This window comes from Amblyraja radiata, chromosome 16 (genome assembly GCF_010909765.2).
Source record: "Amblyraja radiata isolate CabotCenter1 chromosome 16, sAmbRad1.1.pri, whole genome shotgun sequence".
NCBI lineage: Eukaryota > Metazoa > Chordata > Chondrichthyes > Rajiformes > Rajidae > Amblyraja > Amblyraja radiata.
The window spans coordinates 24313181-24335372 of NC_045971.1; the positions used below are offsets into that span (position 1 = coordinate 24313181).

Sequence of the window (22192 nt, forward strand, 5' to 3'; positions counted from 1 at the left end):
AGCCTGACGGCTGTGGGGAAGTAGCTTTTCCTGAACCTGGTTGTTGCAGTCTTCAGGCTCCTGTACCTTCTACCTTCTTTAACTTATTGCCTTAACTCCTTTCATTTGGATTCTGTCTTGCTCCCCCTGTAGAACTAACCCTCATCCCCATTCAGATTATGATCTCCACGATTACCCATGCTCACCGATCTCCCAACTCCCAAGCCCTCAATATCATGGCTCTAGACTCAACTCTCAGATCCTGATGGCATATTACCACAGCCAGACCCCAGACTACTGACTGTAGAATCCTATCAGCCCATGCTCTGATTCAGTAATAACTCCCCCCCCCTCCTCCCCCCATCAACCGATGATTGACCCTTGCTTCAGTGAACCCATCCCCAAACCTCACATTTGTAATCAGTCATTGTGAACTGCCCCAACATCAATTGTCCTGAAGATAGACACAAAATGCTGGAGTAGAGTAGCGGGTCAGGCAGCATCTCTGGAGAAAATGGAGAGATGATATTTCAGGTCACTCCAGAGACTTTTCTCCAGACATGCTGCGTGATCCACTGAGTTACTCCAACATTTTGCGTCTATCAATTGTTCCGAGCCTGCTTGTAATCCTTGGCTTCCCCTCCACTCCCCTGAACCTCCCCAACCTCACCCCCTGACTCCAGCCTCAGACTTTACCTAAGGTTAACCTGGGCTGGTCTGATAGAAAAGGCTTATCTCACAAAAGGCCAATCCAGTAACTCGTAATACCTTGGGTCTGGGGTGTAAATGAAATTTAAATGGGAGACCCAATGCAATCATTGGAAAGCAACACACCCAATAATTAATGTGTCTCTGTATCACTTCCTGGGCCAATTTCCTATATACAGCATAGTCTACATGCTTGATGAATGGAAAAAAGCTGTGGTCTTCATGATGCCTCGGGGCACACTTGGTATATGTATGTCCAGGTCTTTTATATTAATCATGCTTGACCTTAACTAAGCAATACTCATTCTCCGATTACTCCAGAATCACTCATTTGGGTTAAAGACAGCTCCATGGAAATCTATTTGCAATATCCAACCACCTCTTCAGTATCCCACATATGTCTTTAGGAATAGTCTCTGCATCCCAACCTCCAGCACCAAATTTGATGTGATCTCTTAAGTATCAAAGTATTACTAAGACCAGACTGCTGGAGTGAGGCCACATGCCCTGGCCTCAATCTCCTGACCCCACCCCCCACCCACTCTCCTCTTTTTTGCACCTCCGCACCAGTCACCCCCACCCCTCACCTGCATTCACCTAGCACTTGCCAGGCTTTTCCCAACCCTTACCTCTCTGTTCCAACTTTCTTCCACCCCTCCGACTACAACAGTCTGAAGATAGGTCCCATCCTGAAATGGCATCTGTCCATTCCCTCCACAAATGCTGCCTGACCCACTGACCCTCCAGCACTTAGTTCCTTGTCCCTATTACATAGATCTCCCTGGTGTTTTAAGGTCCTTCAACAGGAGGGGGCCTGTCCTTATCTCATCTGGCCTTTTCTAGGTCTCCAAACCAATGCAATTAATCCATAACTGCCCTCAAAAGTAATCTAGGGGGACAATTATTGGTGGGAAATAAACGATAGTAGTCCTTATGGGTTTGCAAAGCATCAACAAATAAGAAGAAATTTACTGCAGAAAATATTGGTATTTTATCTGCTTGTATACATCAGTTGCTACCATGCACAACTTAATCCACAAATGTTGTGCCCTTTCGAGTATAAAGAAAATCCACCTGAATTTCCTTTACTTACAACTTGGTCACACAACCCGTGTTCCTCCCACCTGTTGGGTCTCTTCGCCAAAGTCTATAATTCTTTTAAAATGCAATGTTTCCTGACAAAACCTTTAGTGGGAATGAGTATTTTCCAAATGAGCCAGCCACTTATTGGAAAAAAAGGTCACAAAGTGGTGGAGTAACCCAGCGGGTCAGGCAACATCTCTGGAGAGCATGAAGAGTTGATATTTAGTCAGGACCCTTCTTCAGATGAATTTATTGAATATGGGTATTTAAAACTGCAGGCCAACATAAAATGCTGGAATAACTGCCGGGTGTCAGAGGTTATGGGGAGAAGGCAGGAGAATGGGGTTAGGAGGGAGGCATAGATCAGCCATGATTGAAGGGTGGAGTAGACTTGATGGGCCAAATGGCTTAATTCAACTCCTATCACTTATGATCTTATGATCTTTGAACTCAGCAGTCAGGCAACATCTCTGGGATATAGCATCTTTAAACCAGCAGCTTCAATTGTTTCCTACACTGCAGATGTTGGAAATCTGAAATAAAAGGTCAGGCAGCATCTGCGGAAAGAGAAACTGGGAAAATGCTTCAGGTCCGAGATCCTTCCGCAGTGCCGATTATTTGACCTCACAATCTCCTTTTCACAATCCCTTTGCACAGATTCTTCCCGTGAATCTGATCTTCTGAGTGTTTCCAGCATTTTCAACTTTGGTATTCTACGTGAAAAACCAAAACATGAAAGGAAAGGAAAGGTTGAGGAATTGAGTGGGCTTTAAATGCATTCAACTTGGTACTAATTCCTCATCTCCTTCCACTTAACGAAGTAAACCAAAGGCCTCATCCTTCTGGAAAGATGGAACAGACCCAAATATTTAGAAATCATCTAGAGTTAACAAGCCAGAAAAACTGCATATAATCTCAAAACCTTATATAAAAAATGTCTTGGCTCCATATCTGTTGGATTTTTCTTTAATGTGCAGCTCAATCATGGTTAGGAAAATAGTTCTATGGAGCTGACTCAGGAGAACAAGATTCTTAGATGGTCAGCGTTGTCATAGCCAAAAATGTCATGGATTTTAAAATTCTCCGAACAAATGTAGGTCTGAGTTATGCACAAACAAGAAATTAACTCTTTTGTGTGCAACATTTAAATAGCTTACTGCCATCATTTTCTCCTTCCTTCATTTGCCCTTATAAAATTAAGGATTTTTCTTCTAAATCGTGTTTCACCAGCAGTTTCAGTCTTACTTTTCTGCTTCTTCCAACTCATTTTCCTCCATGCCCCTCTTTATTATAGTTTTCCATTTCTTTTTTAACCCCTAATTAGAGTGCAGAAGGGTCCCAATCCAAAATGTCACAGGATGGTACAGTGGAGCAGCAGTAGATTTGCTACCTTACAGCGCCAGAGGCCCGGGTTCGATCCTGACTACGGGTGCTGTCTGTACGGACTTCGTACATTCTGCCTGTAACCACATGGGTTTTTTCCGGATGCTCCGGTTTCCTCCCACACTCCAAAGACGTACAAGGTCATAGATTATTTGGCTTCGGTAAAATTGTACAATTGTCCCTAGTGTATAGAATAGTACTAGTGTATCGGGATCGCTGGTCAGCACTGTGTCTTTAATGTCTCAAGCCTAAAACCTGTCCATTCCCTTCAGAGCTGTTGCCTGATTCGCTGAGTTTCTCCAGCACTTTGTCGTTTGCTTCAGGTTCCTTCAGGTTCTGAAGGCTTATAGCCCTGTCCCACTGTACGAGTTCATTCAAGTGCTCTACCGAGTTTAAAAAAAAATCAAACTCGTGCTTAGCGGCTCGTAACGCTACGGCAGGTACTCGGGAAACGCGGTAAGCTCGGGAAGCCTCGTGAAGATTTTTCAACGTTGAAAAATGTCCACGAGAGCCCCGAGTACCTACGAGAGTCCATTACCATAAATCTCCGAGTTCAAATCAGGGCAAACTCGGGAGAACTCTTTGAATGAACTCGTACAGTGGGAGAGGGCTTTTAGAGCGTCTTCAAGTTAGACTGATCTAGGTTCAATGATACCAGAGATGATAGCAATCCCTCTCATTTCCCATAAATTTCCTTTACGGTTAGAAATCGTCAGAATTATTTGGTCTGGGCTGAACGTGCCTCCAGACCCAAACTGATCCCATTATCCCTTAATGGACCTCTAAATTAAACCAAAAGGACAATTAGATGTGATAAGTATGGCCTTTCACGTGACTCTCTACATTGTGAATAAATAACAAATACAATTCGCTATAGTAACATATTTAATGATTTCATATCCATTTATACTTTAATATACTTTAAAATACTATAAGTGTAAATCTGAGAGACACACAGGCAAAAACGTAACTCCTTTGTGCACACGCAATTATTTGACTTCAAGCTTCACTATCTTCCTTCATTTACTATATATAGGGTGGCTCGACCAAAGCCTGACTCTCCACCAAATTTTGCTTGCAGTTTTCTTCCCCCAAATCCTTCATGGTAATGTGAAGAGAAAAAAATTGATTAATATAGGATATAATGTGATTTGTTGGGCTCTAGGGCTTGTTTTGTGCTGCCTCGCTCTATACATCTATTAGGTCTTTTCATATCAGGAACAGGGACAATATTAGTTTTGGAGATAGAGCATGGAAGCAAACCCTTTGGCTTACTATCGATCACCCATTCACACTTGTTCTACGTTATCTCACTTTCCCCTATGCACTAGCAACAATTTTACATGAGGCCAATTAACCTACAAACCCACACATATGGGATGCGGGAGGAAACCAGTGCACCCATGCGCTCACGGGAAGAACGTGCAAACTGCACATGACATCCTCCGAGGTCGAGTTCAAACCCAGGATCAAACTCTGGCGCTGTGAGGTAGCAGCTCTACCAGCTGCGCCATTTGCTGCCCATAAGTGGTGAGAAACAAACTCAAAACAGTACAGCAAACTAATAACTTAACAAGCCCCCATCTCATGGTAGATGTTCCTGGTCACCTTTGTCATTTCAGCCGATTGTCCAGGGGAGGAACTTTTTTCTTATTTTTCTCCAGCAGAAGATCAGTGTCTGCCAAGCAAGATTTCAAGCGTTACCAACAATGCCCATCAACATCCTGGGAGACTGAAACCTTTTGCAGAAGGACGTTAAACACCACAGTCTATTGGACACAATAGGTTTAAGATGAAAGGGGAAAGATTTAATGGAAATCTGCCGGGTAACTTTTTCTCACAAAGGTTGGTGGGTGCTGGAACGAGCTGCCAGAGCAGGTGGGTGAGGCAGGGACATTTGCAACGTTTATTAAACAATTAGATAGGTATATGGATGGGACAGGCTGAGAGTGATATGGGCCAAATTCAGACTAGTGTAGATGGGACATGTTGTTCAGTTTGGGCAAGTTGGGCTGAAGACTCAATGACATGATAATGGAATTGCTGTAAACACTCCTGGTCATTTAGCAAATTGACTACTGCCCTATTGTAAAGCAAGTTCATGACAGTAGATGTAAATGGTCATGACGTCCTTGCATGGGAGATGCCCGGGGAATCAAGACTATAAAATCCTTGTGTTGAAAGCCATGAATGAATCACATGTACATCGCGGAATGTTGCAAACAGCTTGTCAGAATTTAAGGCTCCTGAGGTGATAACATGCTGACTCACATCTTGAGACTCAAACATGCTGCAATGCGGAATGAAAGAGCACCAGTTTCTGTCTGCAGTTGCACAAATGACGATTTCGCTCACTGAATTATTTGGTTTCGCAGAAGATATGAAAAATAACAGAAACGTATAATACACCAGTCCATGTAAGTAGATAATCTAAGTATCTTCATATCATTTTCATAAACAAATGTTTCATTTAAAAAATAAACAACACATCTTGTCCACCTTCAATTACATCAGTTTTCCTGGAATATTCTTAAGACTATTCAAAGCTTTATCTTGTTTCTTATATCCAAGATCTAGTTAAAAAATATATATATTTATGCCATTCTCTCTTTTCATTGCCTTTTTTTAAATCACACCAGTTCTCCCCACTAGACCTCTACATGTTACAACACATACATCAATGTTTTGGATTTCCTTTTGCATAGACAACTGGACACTGGCTCTTCTGCTCTGAAATACCAGCATCAGTGGGCCGGCACAGTGATGCAGCGATAGAGTTGCTGCCTTACTTGCCAGAGACCTGGGTTCAATCCTGACTATGGGTGCTGTGTGTACAGAGTTTGTACGTACTCCCTGTGACCACGTGGCTTTTCTCCGGGTGCTCTTGTTTCTTCCCACACTCCAAAGACGTACAGTTTATAGGTTAATTGGCTTTTGTAAATTATCCCTAGCATGTAGGATGGTGTTAATCTATCGGGTGATCATTGGTCAGCGTGGACACAGCGGGCCAAAGGGCTTGTTTCTACACTATATCTCTATAGTCTAAAGAAAGGTTAACGAGATTCAGCAACTTACTTCAGGAGATCTCTTCACCATTTTCCCATCGCACTAATGATTCAAGATTCAAGATTCAAGATTCAAGAAATGTATTGCCATGTCAACAAGTTGATAGGAATGTGTCTTGGTTCGCTCTCAGACAAATACAATGCAGTACAATACAACCACCACATACACCACAATAAATAATACATGATGATGCTTCATCATGATGCTTTTATCCTATGGGAGAAAAAAGGTGTACATGGAAGTTGGCATATTTACAAAGCACAGATGAACAATGGAATCACCACTAACTGATCATTCCTTTGATAGTGTAAAATCCTCTTCACCTGATTTTCACGAACATACTGAGGCAGACATCATCAAGGCGGGTTAAATGTGTGTCTAATATTGCAAAGAGGTAGAAATGGCTATTGTAATATTTATGCTCTCTCTCTTAATATGTGTGCAACCACAGACAACTAGCAGAGAACTCTCAAGCAGCTGAATCTAATGATTTGGATAGCGTTGTAAACTTTGACAATATTAATTTCTGACATTTTGACAATATTTCAACTGGATGGCATTGTAAACTGTGTAAGCCTTCAATTGAGAGGGATCCCACAAAGGTAATTCTAGAAATGAATCTAATGGTACACAAGATATAATTGTCCGAAATTCCTCTGGATTTCTCTTGTTTTTTTCCCTGGCTTTTATTGCTCAATTATGAGACGTCCATCTTAAGAAAATTGAAACAATTGCAGGAGTCATTTAGTCATCAACATAGAAACATAGAAACATAGAAAATAGGTGCAGGAGGCCATTCAGTCCTTCGAGCCAGCACCGGCATTCATTGTGATCATGGCTGATCATCCACAAACAGTACCCCATGCCTGCCTTCTCCCCATACCCCTTGATTTTGCTAGCCCCAAGAGCTCTACCTAACTTTCTTTTAAATTCATCCAGTGAATTGGCCTCCACTGCCTTCTGTTGCACAGAATTCCACAAATTCACAACTCTCTGGGTGAATTTTTTTTCCCCATCTCAGTTTTAAATGGCCTACTCTTTATTCTTAGACTGTGGCCCCTGGTTCCGGACTACCACAAAATTGGGATTTTTTTCCTGCATCTAGCTTGTCCAGTCCTTTTATAATTTTATATGTTTCTATAAGATCCCCCTCATCCTTCTAAACTCCAGTGAATGCAAGCCCAATCTTTCCAATCTTTCTTCATCTGACAGTCCCGCCATCTCGGGAATTAACCTCGTGAACCTATGCTGCACTCCCTCAATAGCAATGATGACATTCCTCAAATTAGGAGAACAAAACTGCACACAAAATTCCAGATGTGGTCTCACCAGGGCCCTGTACAACTGCAGAAGAACCTCTTTACTCCTATACTCAAATCCTCTTGTTATGAAGGCCAACATGCCATCAACTTTCTTCACTGCCTGCTATACCTGCATGTTTACTTTCAATGACTGGTGCACAAGGACACCCAGGGCTCGTTGCACTTCCCTTTTTCCAAATCTGACACCACTGAGATAGTAATCTGCCTCCGTGTTCCTGCCGCCAAAGTTGATAACCTCACATTTATCTACATTATACTACATCTGCCAAGCATCTGCCCACTCACTCAACCTGTCCAAGTCACTCTGCAACCTCCTAGCATCCTCTTCGCTGTTCACACTGCCACCAAGCTTTGTGTCATCTGCAAATTTGCTAGTGTTACTTTTAATTCCATCATTTAAATCATTAATATATATTGTAAATAGTTGCGGCCCCAGCACCAAGCCTTGCGGCACTCCACTCGCCACTGCCTGCCATTCTGTCAGGGAACCGTTTATTCCTACTCAGTTTCCTGTCTGCCAACCAATTCTCTATCCATGTCAATACCCTACCCCCCAATACCACGTGCTCTAATTTTGCCCATTAATCTAGTTTGTGGGACCTTATCAAGGGATTTCTGAAAGTCCAGATACACTACATCCACTGGCTTTCCTTCATCCATTTTACTTGTCACATCCTCAAAAAATTCCAGAAGGTTAGTCAAGCAGGAATTCCCCTTCATAAATCCATGCTGACTTGGACCAATACGTTTACTGCTATCCAAATGTGCCGTTATTACTTCTTTAATAATTGACTCCAGCATCTTCCCCACCACTGATGTCAGGCTAACTGGTCTATAATTCCCCGTTTTCTCTCTCGCTCCTTTCTTGAAAAGTGGGATAACATTAGCTACCCTCCAATCCACAGGAACCGATCCTGAATGTATAGAAGAACATTGGAAAATGATCACCAATGCATCCACAATTTCTAGAGCCACTTCCTTGAGTACCCTGGGATGCAAACTGTCAGGCCCTGGAGATTTATCAGCCTACAGTCCCATCAGTCCACCCAATAATATTTCTCGCCCAATGCAAATTTCTTTCAGTTCCTCTGTCTTCCTAGATCCTCTGTCCTCTAGTATATCTGGGAGATTGTTTGTGTCTTCCTTTGTGAAGACAGAACCAAAGTAACTGTTCAACTCCTCTGCCATTTCCTTGTTCCCCATAATAATTTCATCTGTTTCTGCCTTCAAGGGACCCACATTTTTCTTTACTAATCTTTTTCTCTTAACATACCTAAATAAGCTTTTACTATCCTTCTTTATATTCTTGGCGAGCTTACCTTCGTACTTCATCATTTCACCCTGTATTGCCCTTTTTGTTACTTTCTGATATCCTTTGAAGGTTTCACTGGCTTCCTGCTACTCTTTGCTATGTTGTGCACCTTTTCTTTTAGTTTTATACTGCTCCTAACTTCCCTTGTCAGCCACGGTTGCCTCTTACTCCCCTTAGAATCTTTCTTCCTCTTTGGAATGAAATGATCCTGCATCTTCTGGATTATGCCCAGAAATTCCTGCCATTGCTGTTCCACTGTCATTCCTGCTAGGATCCTTTTCCCGTCAACCTTGGCCAGCTCCTCTCTCATGGTCCCCTTTGTTCAACTGCAACACTAACACTTCGGATTTAACCTTCTCCCTCTCAAATTGCAGATTAAATCTTATCATATTATGGTCACTACCTCCAAGCGATTCCTTTACCTTCAGTTCCCTTATTAAATTTGGTTCATTAGACAACACTAAATCCAGGATTGCCTTCTCTCTGGTTGGTTCCAATACAAGCTGCTCTATGAATCCATCTCGGAGGCACTCTACAAACTCCCTTTCTTGGGGCCCAGAACCAACCTGATTTTCCCAGTCCACCTGCATATTGAAATCTCTCATAACCACAGTGGCATTACCTTTATTACATGCTAATTTTACCTCCTGCTGCAACTTCATCTTCTATCCAGGCTACTGTTTGGGGGCCTGTAGATAACTCCAATTACCTTCTTTCATTTACAATTCCTCAATTCTATCCACAGCGACTACATCGACTGAATTTCATCCCTCACCAACAGAGCTACCCCACCTCCTCTGCTCACCTGCTTGTCCTTTCTGTAGAACGTATAACCCTGAATATTCCGTTCCCAGCCCCAATTCTCCTGCAGCCATGTCCCTGTAATCCCCACAATGTCATATCTACCTATCTCTAACTGAGCCTCAGCTCATCCACTTTACTTCTTATACTTCGTGCATTCATATATAATAATTTTAATCTATTGCTCACCTCACCTTTCATAGTTACAGTGTGTAAACAGGCCCTTCAGCCCATCTTGCCCACACTGGCCAACATGTCCTATCGTCACTAGTCCCACCTGCCTGCGTTTGGCCCATATCCCTCTAAACCTGTCCTATCCATGTACCTGTCTGAATATTTTTTAAACGTTGCGATAGAACCTACCTCAACTACCTCCTCCAGCAGCTCGTTACATACACCCACCACTCTTTGTGTGAAAAAGTTAACTCTCAGGTTCCTATTAAATCTTTCCCCCCCACACCTTAAACCTATGACCTCTGTTTCTCAATTCCCCTACTCTGGACAAGAGGTTCTGTACATCTACCCAATCTATTCCTCTCATGATTTTGTACTAGATCTACTAAATCAATGATAAACTTGGGTGCTCATAATGGGAGGTACAGTATTTCTAGAAGTAATCTCTACGCTTTTTATTATGGAATCCAGTGAAAGTATTTGAGATGGAGACATATTTTGCTGATGGAATCTTTGATGAAAAGGAGCATGATCAGAATCAGGATAATCACAATTAAAAGAACAGCTCCATTATAAAAGCCTGGTGTAAGAGTGAAACTCCCTTCACAAAAGGCATTGGCGTTCATGTAACTAATAACTTAAAATCTGATAGCAATAAACCTTTGGCAAAACACAAAATGCTGGATAAATTCAGCATGTCAGGCAGAATCTGTGGAAGGAATGGATAGGTGACATTTTGCATCAGGACGCTTCAAGGTCCCAATCCGAAATCCACCTGTCCATTCCCTCCCCAGATGCTACCTGACCCATTGAGTTACTTTGTGATAAATCTCAAGATTCCAGCATCTGCAGATCTTTGTGTCAACAATATGCCATTGATGGGTGTATTAGACTTTACTTTAGACTTTAGAGATACAGCACGGAAACAAGCCCCTTGGCCCACTGAACACACGCCGACCAACGATCACCCTGTACCCTAACACTATCCTACACGCTAGGGACTGTTTATAATTTTACTGAAGCTAATTAGCCTACAAACGTGTACATCTTTGGAATGTGGGAGGAAATTGGAGCACCCGGAGAAAACCCATGTGGTCACAGGGAGAACTTACTAACTCCATACAGACAGCACATGCAGTCAGGATTGAACCGGGTCTCTGGCCATGTAAGTCAGCAGCTCTATGGCTACACCACTGTGCCTGCATATTAAAGTACATTGAGCCAAGGTGGGGGAAAGAGGTTTAGATGCAGATCTTCATCTAACATTGAATTGCCATATGAGCAAAAGCATCTGAATAGACTATTCTTGTTCCAAAATTCCTCCATTACCTACATGTGGGAGCTCGAAATTGGAAAATTGACAGGATTATTGAAAGAAAAGGCAGCGTAGAAGCTTCTGATCCAACCCGCGGACATGTTCACACACACCTTTCTGCTAAAGGTCACCAGGATGTTATTAAGAATGGGAAGCATAGCTGATTTTTTTCCCCACCCTTACCAAATGTGAGTCATTGCAATGTCAGCTGTATCTCAAAGGTCAGGCCATTTACTTCTTAGCCAAGGTATAAGTTGAAATCCAACTGCAGCACAAAAATCTTGGCTGTCAACAGTTCTATACAAATGTTGACTTCAAACCATTTGAAGATGTGTTATTTAGAACATGGAACAATACAGCCCATAAAATCTGTGCCAAACAGGATGCCAAGACCAACTCTTGGATGCCTGCACATAATCCAGATCCCTTCATTCTCTGCATATCCATGTGCCTGGCAAAAAGCCTCTGAATGGCCACTCCACCATCACTCAAGGCAACTCGTTCCAGACACTCACCACCTTCTGTATAAAAAACATGCCCCACACATCTCCTATATATATTGCTCTTCTCACCTTAAAACTATGCCCTCTAGTCTTTGATAAGAGGTGCCAGGCCAAAGCTCTGTCATCCCCATAAGGTTAACATTAACTATTGTACTGAAGGGGAAGAGTAGCTGTTATCCCCAGAGTCCCAACCAATATTGATTATTCAACCAACATTACTACAACACATAGTCATAATGTTGTTATGGGATGTTTAAGAAGGAATTGCAGATGCTGGAAAATCGAAGGTACACAAAAATGCTGGAGAAACTCAGCGGGTGCAGCAGCATTTATGGAGCGAAGGAAATAGGCAACGTTTCGGACCGAAACCCTTCTTCAGACATAACATGTTGTTATGGGATCTTGCTATGTCGAAAGACAGAGCTACCCCTTATCCTACATTACAATAGTGACTGCAATTAAAAAATGCTTTATTAGCTCTACACAACTCCAAGATTTTCTTGACAGGAATAAGCTGCTTAATGGGATTAGAATAACTGACCTACAGTATGGAAGCCACAATATTGACTGTTTATTTAGAAACACAACCCCTCCATAAAGCAGGGATAAACTGTATACAATCCACTGCTTCCCTCTTTAAGAGAAAAAGTTAAAAAAAATAGTTAACACATCCAAACTGTTAACTTTAACTAATGCAAAATTATGTCATGATTTACTGCAATATGCTGTAATTCAAATGATAAAATTCACATAATCTCTTGGTCTCTTATGTCAATGAGCATTTAATTGCAAGCTGTACCTGATTCTCAAGAATTTACATCAGGGACTAATAATTCCAGCAGACCACTTCTCAAGGTAGACATCAATCACATCTGGTCTCACATCCTGTCCTGTAATTGTGCTTTCATTAAATACTTTGGACTATGCAATCTGGGTCACTATCTTTTTGGCGTCATCTTTTTGCACCAAGCTGTTCACATAAAACTTAATAGAGAGAAGAAAGGTTCTGACCAGCAATGTCCATTTCCCAATTTGTGGCTGATAATTGCCTGGAATAGGAAGGTTCCCTTAGGAAGAAAGGTTGGCCGGACTAGATTCAGGTTTTGATTTAATTTTTAATTCATTGGGATTTAGAAAAGTTAAGGGGCTGTCCCACTGTACGAGCTATTTCAAGAGTTCCCCCGAGTATCCCCATATTCTGAGAATTACGGTAATAGCCGCTCGTCGGTACTCGGGGCTTTCATGGACATTTTTCAACGTGTTGAAAAATCTTCACGAGTCTTCACGAGCTTACCGCATTTCCCGAGTACCTGCCGTTAGCGTTTCGAGCCGCTAAGAGACGTCCCGAGCTCCGATGTACCCGCTACGTACATTTTACGTGCTTACTACGAATTTGATTTTTTTTTAAACTCAGGAGAGCTCTTGAATTAGCTAGTACACTGAATTAAAGGGCCTGTCCCCACTGTACGAGTTAATTCAAGAGTTCTCCCGAGTTTCCCCTGATTCGAACTCGGAGAATTACGGTAATAGCCGCTCGTAGGTACTCGGGGTTCTCGTGGACATTTTTCAACATGTTGAAAAATCGTCACAAGTCTTCACGAGCTTACCACGTTTCCCTGGTACCTGCCGTTAGCGTTACGAGTCGCTAAGAGACGTCCTGAGCTCTGACGTACCCGCTACGTACATTCTACGAGTTTGATTTTTTTTTTAACTCGGGAGAGCTCTTGAATTACCTCGTACAGTGGGACAGGCCCTTAAGAGGGCTCATGTATGAGATTCTGAGTAGCCCCGACAAGTTTGATGTGGAGATATTTCCTCTCGGCACCCGGGTCACTGGCGCAATGGTGAGGCAGCAGCTCTACCACTGCGCCACTCTGCTGCCTACAGTGGTACAATGCAGCAAGACAGACAGAAAAGGCTTAATGAAGAATAAAAATCCTTTAGATCCAAAGAGGGAAAGTCAGAATAGGTGAACTTTGTAACTTTGAAAAGGATATCAAGAAAGCATTGCATGGCACCACTGTTTAAATGTAAGGGGTTGTCCATTTAAGACATAGGTTAAGCATTTATTACTGTCAGGGGCTCGTATGCCTTTTGAACTTTCTTCCTCAAAGGGTAGTGGCAGCTGAGGTGTTGAATGGTTTAGGCAGAATTAGATAGACAACATCAGGTGAGTGGTTACCATGGATAGACCGAAATGCAAAGTTGAGGTTATAAGCAGATCTGCCATGAGCTTACTGGAAGGAAGATCATACTCGAGAGGCTGAGACATTTGTCATAGACATTGCGGGCAGAAGGGCCCGTTCCTGTGCTATACTGTTCTATGTTCTATGTTCTATCAATCGTTAACTACTTCATAATCAGCAACATCCCCTACTTATTGCTGCTGCAAAATCCTTAAGCATATTTTCTCTCTTTATTTATTTTATTTATTTTCTCACTTTTTTATTGTATGGCTTTGTAAATATTTGATTAGTGTATAAATGTAAATAATTTGGTATACATATGGAAATAGGTGTTTATAGCTGCTAAATTTGTATAAGATAATTATAAGCAGTTGATTAAGGGGTGGGAATTAATAAGCTTTGAATTCTTCCTGCTCCTTTTCAGACACATACGATTCATTTAGTTATAAATATTGTTTATGACACTTTATAAATATTTGTTTTGTTTTTTGTTTTTTTGTATGCTGTTTCATACTTGCTTTTTATTTTTATTCTGTTCGAAATAAAGAATTAAATTTAAAAAAATATATATATATACAAACTAGACTAAGTGGGACCCGTTGGGTCCCAGCATCACACAGGAGGGCTGGTCATCCAACGCAATATTCCACCTCTCCACCAATTCTAATATTGGTGGCCAGTTGGGGAGGGGGGGCTTTCTGGAGCGCTAGTATGGGTGTTGTGGGCTGAAGGGACTGGTTTCCAGAGGGCTAGTATGTAAATTGTGCGCCAAATGGATTCTTGGGCTGGCGTCTCAGTCAATCAAGCCTGTTGTGCTGGCAACTCACTCACTCACTCACGGCTGGTGGGCTGGTAGTTGACTCACGGCTAATCCTTGAAATTCTATTTCAAGCAGGGTATAAGGCCACCAAATTCAAGTGCAGTTTCTTACCACTTCTAGCAGGGTGCAAGGCCACCAAATTCAAGTGCAGTTTCATACCATTTGAAGTAGGGTTCAAAGCCACTAAAGACAGCGAGTCGTGACCTCTCCCTCCTCCATCTTGCAGAGACTGAGCTACACCCACATTTCCGGGTTTTATAACCCCTCCCCCCCACCGGAAAAGGTGTGGCTTTCATGGAGTGATTGACAGGAGAGAGATTCTCAACATTTTTTAAAAAACTAATAAGACTTTTATTTTTCATTGATGGGAAGAATTCTCTGCACCTGCTCAGCGGAGGGGGACTGAGTAAGATGGCCAAAAATCACAGCCGTAAGTTGTAGCGTTTTATCTAAAATCAATATACAGTGCAAACAGGAGGTAAGTGCATTTACAGTAGTGCCTTTTAACTTCAAGCCAAAGCACCCTAGCTACCATTTGCAGTAGTGCCTTTCAACTTCAAACCACAATTTGCAGTAAGTAGTGCCTTTCAACTTCAAGCCAATGCACCCACGCCCCCATTTGCAGTAAGTAATGCATTTTAACTTCAAGCCATTGCACCCAAGCCACCATCTGCAGTAAGTAGTGCCTTTCAACTTCAAGCCACACCCAAGCCACCATTTGCAGTAAGTAGTGCCTTTCAACTTCAAGCCACACCCAAGCCATAATTTGCAGTAAGTAGTGCCTTTCAACTTCAAGCCATTGCACCCAAGCCACCATTTGCAGTAAGTACTGCCTTTTAACTGCAAGCCAAAGCACCTAAGCCACCATTTGCAGTAAGTAGTGCCTTTCAACTGCATGCCACCATTTGCAGTAAGTAGTGCCTTTCAACTTCAAGCCAATGCACCCACGCCCCCCATTTGCAGTAAGTAGTGCCTTTCAACTTCAAGCCACACCCACGCCATAATTTGCAGGAAGTAGTGCGTTTCAACTTCGTCAAAGCTCCCAAGCCACCATTTGCAGTAAGTAGTGGTGGGGGGTTCTGGAGCGCATGCATGAACCATTTTAGAACCAATAGACATTTTCTTTGCAAGCTTTAGAACCAATAGAGACACTTTTTGCAAGCTTTAGAACCAATAGACATTTTTTGCAAGCTTTAGAACCAATAGACATTTTTTTGCAAGCTTGAGAACCAATAGACATTTTTTTGCAAGCTTGAGAACCAATACACATTTTTTTTGCAAGCTTTAGAACCAATAGACATTGTTTTGCAAGCTTTAGAAGCAATAGACATTGTTTTGCAAGCTTTAGAAGCAATAGACATTTTTTGCAAGCTTTAGAAACAATAGACCTTTTGCAAGCTTTAGAAGCAATAGAGACACTTTTTGCAAGCTTTAGAAGCAATAGAGACACTTTTTGCAAGCTTTAGAACCAATAGAGACACTTTTTGCAAGCTTTAGAACCAATAGACATTTTTTTGCAAGCTTTAGAACCAATAGACATATTTTTGCCAGCTTTAGAACCAATAGACATATTTTTGCAAGCTTTAGAACCAATAGACATTTTTTTGCAAACTTTAGAACCAATAGAGACATTTTATTTGCAAGCTTTAGAACCAATAGACATTTTGTGCAAGCTTTAGAACCAATAGAGACACTTTTGCAAGCTTTAGAACCAATAGAGACACTTTTTGCTAGCTTTAGAACCAATAGAGACACTTTTTGCTAGCTTTAGAACCAATAGACATTTTTTTACAAGCTTTAGAACCAATTGACATTTTTTGCAAGCTTGAGAACCAATAGACATTTTTTTGCAAGCTTGAGAACCAATACACATTTTTTTTGCAAGCTTTAGAACCAATAGACATTGTTTTGCAAGCTTTAGAAGCAATAGACATTGTTTTGCAAGCTTTAGAAGCAATAGACATTTTTTGCAAGCTTTAGAAACAATAGACCTTTTGCAAGCTTTAGAAGCAATAGAGACACTTTTTGCAAGCTTTAGAAGCAATAGAGACACTTTTTGCAAGCTTTAGAACCAATAGAGACACTTTTTGCAAGCTTTAGAACCAATAGAGACACTTTTTGCAAGCTTTAGAACCAATAGACATTTTTTTGCAAGCTTTAGAACCAATAGACATATTTTTGCCAGCTTTAGAACCAATAGACATATTTTTGCAAGCTTTAGAACCAATAGACATTTTTTTGCAAACTTTAGAACCAATAGAGACATTTTATTTGCAAGCTTTAGAACCAATAGACATTTTGTGCAAGCTTTAGAACCAATAGAGACACTTTTGCAAGCTTTAGAACCAATAGAGACACTTTTTGCTAGCTTTAGAACCAATAGAGACACTTTTTGCTAGCTTTAGAACCAATAGACATTTTTTTACAAGCTTTAGAACCAATTGACATTTTTTGCAAGCTTTAGAACCAATAGACATTTTTTGCAAGCTTTAGAACCAATAGACAATTTTTTGCAAGCTTTAGAAACAATAGACATTTTTTTGCAAGCTTTAGAACCAATATACATTTTTTTGCAAGCTTTAAACCAATAGAGACACTTTTTGCAAACTTTAGAACCAATAGACACTTTTTTTGCAAGCTCTAGAACCAATAGACATTTTTTGCAAGCTTTAGAACCAATAGAGACACTTTTTGCAAGCTTTAGAACCAATAGACATTTTTTGCAAGCTTTAGAACCAATAGATACTTTTTTGCAAGCTTTAGAACCAATAGACACATTCTGCAAGCATTTTAGAACCACTAAGGGCACTTACATTTGAGTAGACATGTGTTCAGTGTTATTCACAGCTCAGAGAAACGTGACCCTCTGCCTTCCTCCATCTTGAAGAGACTGTGTGGCACACCACTTCCTGGTTTTATAGTCCCTCCCCCCTGCCGCCAGCGGGGGCAGCAGAGAGAATGGAGCATTTTGTAAAAACATTAATATCTCTGTAATTTTTAATCGACGGGAAAAATCCTCGGCACACATGCGGCGGAGTGGTCTCTGAGCAAGGTGGCCAAAAATGACGGCTATAGGTCTTTCTCTCGGTCTTTCTCTCGGAAATCGCAGCACAGATGGCCAAAACCGGTCAAGAACAGACTTTTAGTAATATAGATGAGAGAGGCAGAGCTAGGGCAGCAGTAGAGTCGCTGCCTCACAGCGCCAGAGACCCAGGTTTGATCCCGACTACGGGTGTTGTCTGTATGGAGTTTGTACGTTCTCCCTGTGACCTGCATGGTTATTCTCTGAGATCTTCAGTTTCCTTCCACACTCTAAAGTCATACAGGTTTGTAGGTTAATTGTCTTGGTATTAATGTGCGGGGATCACTGGTCGGCACGGACTCGGTGGGCTGAAGGGCCAGTTTCCGCGCTGCATCTCTAAACTAAACTAAACTATCCTTATTGAAAGCAATAACTCTTAACTAATGGTTAAACTATGTACCAAAGTTACAACACATGATGAACCCAATTCTTAATGTGTGGTTAGCACAATGGCAGCTAGTAGAGTTACTGTCTCACAGCTCCACCGACCCAGGTCCAAGTCTGATTCTGGCTGCTATCTGGTAGGAGTTCGCACACTCTCCCTGGGACCGGCTGGGTTCCTTCAAAGTGCTTCAATTTCCTCCCCTGTCCCAAAAACTTGCATGTTGGTAGATTAGCCAGCTGATGTAAAATTGTTCCTTGTGTGTGGGCAATGGGATGGATCTGGGAGGTGTTGATGGGAATGTGGGAAGAATAAAAAAGGAATCAGTGTAGTGTGGGATAAGCCGCAAAACACAGCTGGCTGTAGCTTACTTGCGCCAGCTCATTTTCAACATTCACCACTGAATTTATTAATATTGGCTGACACTCGGTTAGACAATGTTTTAATTTCTAAGATAGACACAAAATGCTGGAGTAACTCAGCAGGACAAGCAGCACCTCTGCTGAGAAGGAATGGGTGAAGTTTCTGATCGGGACCCTTCTTCAGACCCTAACATTTCTAACATATCTAACATATATGTCTAACATATGACAAATAAACGTATTGTATTGTACTGTATTGTATTGTATTGTTGTATATTATTTCTAACATATTTTCCCTCTTTCTTGTTTTTAAAGCCCATTGTGTCTTCGCTCTCCCTGTCTCTATAACTTCACCATCCACACTACCCTCCGAAATATCTGCCTTCACTAATTAGTCCTTTCAGGCACTGCAAAGCTAATCGCTCCACCATTTGCAACCAGGCCCTCAACTTCAAAAACTCTGAATTCCTTCATATGCTTAAGGTATGCTTCTAACCCATTATAAATTAAACAGTGACTCAAAAAAAATTAAACATACTTATAACATAATTAGAAAAAAAAACAGAATTTCAACAATGTCATTAAGTGATTTAATTATTAGTATTTTAATATTATTATCATAATGTAACAGAACGCGATCAATATATTTTGCATAATAACATTATACATGGAGCTATTGCCTGATTATAAATAATTGACATTAACCGTAGGAATATAAATTGTGAATACATTGCAATTTTGGATGCATTGTAAAATGATAATGGAATATTTGTGAATATTACAAAAGGAAAACACTTCTCAGAGAGGGAGGGTGAGCGAGTGTGGGGAGGAAGCATAATTGGATGGAGAGAGGAGTACGGTGTTAGAGGGAGGGTAATACATGGACAGAGAGGTGGGGAAGGGGAGACAGAGAGAGAGTGGGGTTGAGTCAATGGGTCGAGAGTGCAGAGCAAAGCTTGGTACACTTTGTTCTTAAAAAGGCAATATGGCTCAGCTAAGTTCTGCCTTCTTCACCCCGCACCACACGAGATGCCAGGACAACACCTGTGTGGCTGGGCTCAGGAGCAGGGGAACTGAAAGACTGCAGTCTGCTCTGTATGGTTCGTTGACTGCTTACAATGCTGGGGGAGTGACATGACTCTCTTTGACACCTGTCTGTATTGAGATTGAAAATCAAAAAACTGCATCGCAGAGGACCTCATTCAGCCGGCAGCTCTGGCCCTGAGCTTCCTGCCAATTCAATTCACCATCCCCTCCATTCTGACCTATCAATTTGTGGGTTCCGCACATTTATAATGAGACCCAAAAAAGGCTTGAGGGACACTAACTTGTCTTCTTTCCGGCCACCTTGTAGACTGCAAGATAGATACAAAATGCTGGAGTAACTCAGCGGGACAGGCAGCATCTCTGGATAGCAGGAATGGGTGGCGTTTCGGGTCGAGACCCTTTTCAGATTGAGAGTCAGGGGAGAGGGAGACACAGGGATAGGGTAAGGTGGGTAAGAAGGGTAAGGTGTGAAAATAATAGATCAAAGGGGAAGAAGCTAAGGAAAATGTAGAATAGATCATTATTTGTTCGGGGAAGTTGACGACGAAGCATACAAAGATAAAATGTAATCAGGAGAACAGTCAGACTTGTTGGAGAACTAGGACGGGGAGGGATGGAAAGGGAGGACAAGCAAGTGTTACTTGAAGTTAGAAAAATTAATATTCATAACGCTAGTATTCAGACTGCAAGCCTAGACACCAAATTTTCTAATATAGATAATTCAATCTTTCATCTGTATCAGAACTAGGGCAGCACAGTGATGCAGCTGGTGGAGCTGCTATCTCACAGTGTCAAAGATCTAGGTTCAATCCTGACTGGGTGCTGTCTCTGTGAAGTCCGCATGTTCTCGCTGTGACCATGTGGGTTTCTTCCGGATGCTCTGGCTTCCTCCCCACCCCAAATACTGGCGGGTTTGCAGGTTAGTCGTGTCTGTAAAATGTCCCAAGTGTGCAGGGAGAGGACGCAGAAGTGAGATAACATAGAACTGGTGTGTACAGGTGATCAAAGGTCGGCATGGACTCAGTGGGCCAAAGGGCCTATTTCCATGCTTATCTTTCAATTAATTAAACTGCAAGACGGTAAAGCTTAAAAAATCAGGGAAGAAATACACACTGAGATTTCACAAGCATGTAAATCTCTGTTCTTTCCACTTTTAAGATGATTCTTGAAACCATAACTTAATCTCCATGCATTTCCCACTATCTCTTTATGTGGCACATAGCAGTTGTTCTGGTGATAAACTCCATCGGACATTTCTACTAATGTGAAATGAGCTCTACAAATGGATGTTGTTTATGTTATAAGTGACAGAACCGCAACATTCAATTTTATTTTCCTGACCATTGAAGAACGATCAACGTATCTTAATTTGTCTCGGATAGCCGGGAACTTATCAAACGATGAGATTAGAAAGAACGATTTAATGTAACAAACTCCTGACTGTTTACCGTATCTGAGAGTTGCATCTAAGAGGCAAGTCTTAAGCATGCAAACAAAACCAGATTTCAGTTAAGATCAGCTGAACGGGCAGTAAGTGGTTAGGGATTCTGTAAAAGTACACAGCTCAAGTAGAAATAGCAAAGGGTTAACCATCGTGGAAATCCACAGTGGCTTACAGATCCAAGAGCACTTATTGGTATCCTCCCTTTTAACGCCCTTCCCTTTTTTATCCTACTCATGTCCCTGTCATTACCAAGGACCAAGCATTCTCCTCTGCCCACACAGAGAAAAAAGCACAGGGCGGACTTAAGACCAAACGACATCACAGACCTAGTCTTCTTCGCCTTCAAAGAGGCTGAGCAACTTCATCCACCACAAAATGGAGGTGGGAAGACTCTGTGGCGCTACCACTGCCTGAGGGTGTCTGGCAGGATCAGCTAGAAACTGTGCGCATTTAAGAACCCAATAAACCATCAGAATCAAAGTCTCATGGCGAGGGACGTTATTAAAATACTGTCGGCAAACTGACCTGGAAAAAAAGCAAAGGGTTCTGGTGGGAGAGAGGTGAGGACTGCAAACATCAAGCTGAAGATCTTGGGACCCCTCATGCAAATCAAGGGTGCACTGTGGAATGAAGCAGAGAGAAAAAACTGAAAGAGAAACTTCATAGGCAGGCACACAGTTAACTCTTGAGAGACGACAATGGGAAGAGCTGTAGCATTTCACGTACATACCTTTCAGGCTGTGTAAGAGATGCGGCAACATTGGATACACACTGCCCTCCAATGGCCACATGGCATGTTGCCTTTGCGAACGTAACCTCGAGATTCTTCAGTCTTTGAAGAGATACATTGTGACCGTGGTGTGGGTGGCATGTCAGCAAAGCAGACCATATGGATACTCGAGGACTAAATCAGTTCCTGTTGAGGGAGCATCTGGTTTACCACAGGGTGTTTGGTACAGAGCGTGTGCTTCATCAATTACTCCACCCACCCCCCCCCCCCCCCCCCCCCCAACCCTCATTAAAGTTCACTGAAGGAAATTAAAGGCAGCAGAAAATGAACAACATGCACTGAAAGGATGATGCCACCAGGTTGAATAGAAAGGGAACAAACAACGAAGGGATAGGCTTATATATTGAAGTATTCATGAACGTGAAACCCAGTCTGGAAAAATCCCTTGCAGGGCACTGCAAAATAGACATAAATCTGTCGAATTTCCCATATA

The 22192-nt window shown here is 41.8% G+C and overlaps 2 long non-coding RNA genes across 2 annotated transcripts; both read right to left on the minus strand.

Moving 5' to 3' along the window:
- Positions 1-4028: 4028 nt before the first annotated feature.
- On the minus strand, positions 4029-6269 carry LOC116982056. Its single transcript, XR_004414343.1, has 2 exons — positions 6229-6269; positions 4029-4251 (listed from the first exon to the last, which is right to left on the minus strand). It is a non-coding gene; the product is annotated as an uncharacterized LOC116982056 (long non-coding RNA).
- Positions 6270-6405: 136 nt separating this feature from the next.
- On the minus strand, positions 6406-21810 carry LOC116982055. The gene is made up of 3 exons (XR_004414342.1): positions 21700-21810; positions 21495-21589; positions 6406-6432 (listed from the first exon to the last, which is right to left on the minus strand). It is a non-coding gene; the product is annotated as an uncharacterized LOC116982055 (long non-coding RNA).
- Positions 21811-22192: the final 382 nt, after the last annotated feature.